The sequence below is a fragment of the Tasmannia lanceolata genome, unplaced genomic scaffold, assembly GCF_043159265.1.
Source record: "Tasmannia lanceolata isolate RefF3 unplaced genomic scaffold, GAP_Taslan_0.1 ptg000020l, whole genome shotgun sequence".
Lineage (NCBI taxonomy): Eukaryota > Viridiplantae > Streptophyta > Magnoliopsida > Canellales > Winteraceae > Tasmannia > Tasmannia lanceolata.
Window position 1 is genome coordinate 4,008,873 of NW_027518697.1, and position 2,883 is coordinate 4,011,755.

Genomic DNA, 2,883 nt, shown 5'->3' on the forward strand with positions numbered 1-2,883 from the left:
GTCTTTTTACCGATATAAACCTGAAAATAATAAAAAGTAAATAAAATATCCCAAGATAAGTCCTTTAGAAATTCCAGAGACAAATATTTGTGACTATGCTCAGAACCAATAATAGAATGAGACAAGTGCCCCACGCCCCCACCTTCTGTTTACATAGTGGGCCCACCTTATTGTATTACAATGTGGTTGTGCCCTGCTGAAGCATCCCTCTGTGGCTCTGTCTATGAATGTTGGGTAGGATGAGATTGTGGGGATGATTGAATGCGTTGATAGAAAACTTAGTATAGAAATTCCTAATGCAAATGAAATTGTGATCATAGCCGTCCAATTTATTTCCTTTAAATGTAGTGCATGGAAATACTCTCAACGGGTAATTGTCTGCCAATTGGGTGGTCAGGATCGTTTAGTGGGTGTTATTTTTTCCATCACTTTTGGGTTTATCGTGATTTGACTCTACAGCGACGAGTATTTTTTGCCACGTGTCACTTATATAGGAAACTACTGCAGCTAGGCTCTCTAATCCTACGGTTGTCATGTTTCGGTCTGCATGGATCAGCTTATATTTCCAAAAAAACTAAAAACTATTTTAGTTGAGTTTTTTCACTTAAAGTTTTTCATGGGAGATTATGCTCAAGTTTGTTATACCAAGAGACAGAGATGTTTGGATCCAGGGAAAATTGCAAACCTGCATGACGAGGCATTTTTTTTCCCAGAATTCTATTTTCCTACATCCAAACGGCCATCGTAAATTCATCAGACTACATGGGTAGTTAGGTAAATAATATGAATGCGGGCTGCCTGCCAAGGTTTTAAATTTCGGTTTCGGGATAATTTCGTTCCTCATCGAAAACGAAACTCAAATTGTCGTTTTGTTAGCCGAAATTTCAGTTGAAATTTGGTTAAGGTAAAGGAATAAAATTTATTATTTTATCAGTAATTTCGCCGAAATTTTTGGAAATTTGGTAGATTCCTCTTATTTCGGTTTCAGAACGTTTCAGTTTTGGACCGAAATCTGAAATATAAAACCTTGCTGCCTGCATACGATGAGGAACAGTTTACTCATGTTTTCACAATGTAAATAGTATGCGAAATTATACGGTACACGGCCGTGGAGTCCATATATTACAAAGGAGATTTTATGTATTTTTGAAAAAGAACTGTACGGAGGGCTAGAGCACCATATGGAAATGATTTTTGGGGCACAACCTATTTACGTTGTTCCCCATCACATGGACGGTTTGGATCATCCTATGATGTGGTCCGTATAGTACTTTCTGAAAAATATCGGGACTATAAGACTACTTTAACCAATTCTCTTCTTCTCTTTCTTAGGGTTGTTTGGGTCTAGGGTAAATAAACAGTTTCTTTATAAAAAAATCCTTAGAAATAGAGTGGAAACAGTTTCTTCATAAAAAAAAATCCCTGGAAATTCTAGTGTCTGGCTAGATCATTTTCCATGCAGATCTTTTCTAGGAATAAAAAAATTTCCTCCTTTAATAGGAAAATTGCAACGTCATTGGAGCCTGGAATTTTTTCCCTAGATCTAAACAGATGGTGATTGTTTATCGTTTAATAGAGCAGTTGTCTAGCTTCATATGCTTATGAGAAGGGCAAACAGAGAGTGACCAATTAAAGTCTAAATTGGGCGTAAAACAAATTTTACACCCATTTTTAAGTGGGAAAATGGGTGTCAAATTTGTTTTAAGCCCATTTTAAGGTGAGAGAAACAAAGCCATATAGAAGCATCTCCGCAAAGAAAATATAAACAATATGCAAAAGGGAAATGTTATCAGCACTACTATATTTTGATGAGGGCACTCCTCCTCACTTTATTAAAAGTTTGGTATGGCCCGCACCATAGGATGATCCAAACCGTCCATCAGATGGGCCACAGCCTAAGCAGGTTGTGCCACAAAAATTATTTCCACAGGTTGATCCTAACCCTCCGATCTATAAAGGGTTAGGATCAACCATCTAACATTCAGATCGGAGGGTTAGGATCAACCTATGGAAATGATTTTTGGGGCACAACCTATTTAGGCTGTAGCCCATCGAATGGACGGTTTGGATCATCGTATGGTGAGGGCCATACCGTACTTTTTATAAAGAACACGACATATACTCAATATAGACAAATAGAGAGCAGAATTATTCAAAAACAAATGCAAGATATTTCGTACTTAAATTTCTTATGAATTTCTATTAATTGACATCACCTTTTTTTTTCAGGCTTCTTCAACGTAAGTAGCTTGATACTAATTCCCAGTCCGGCAGTCCCAGCAGACAAGGAGTCACCCAGAGGAAGAAAGTTTGCCCTTTAAGTAAGCTTGACAAAACCACCTTTTTTTTATCTAATTTGTTCATTTGGTTAAGTAAGCAATACGTATTTAATAAAGTTAGGAGTGTCATTATTAAAAAAAGGAGTGTGGATATCAATTTATTACCTTAATTGCGATCAACCGTCAAAGAAAAGGAAAGAACAAAATTCATTTGGTTGCTTGGAATGGCTCGGAGAGTAGTGGAACAGGGAGTCAAAGGGAAGAGACAAGAATTTTGATTTGCCTACATAGGGCTTGCAATTTCACCCGTTAAAACGGGGATCTGTTCGGGGCGGGGATTCCCCGACTTGGAGCAGGGACGGGGCGGGTCTTAAAAAATTCCTCGGAGCGGGGATGGGGATGGACCCGCCCCGCCCCGTTTTAATATGCAAGCCATTATTAATATCCTCTTATTTTAGTGTTGTTTTAGTGTTTTTTAAGTTAATAGTAAATATTTTTTTTATGCTAGTAATATTGGCACTACCATATTTTGATAAGTGCACAAACACAGCTTGTCTTTTTCTTTTTTTGGGGTGTTAAAGAGCCTTTTTGAGGTGAGGATTTT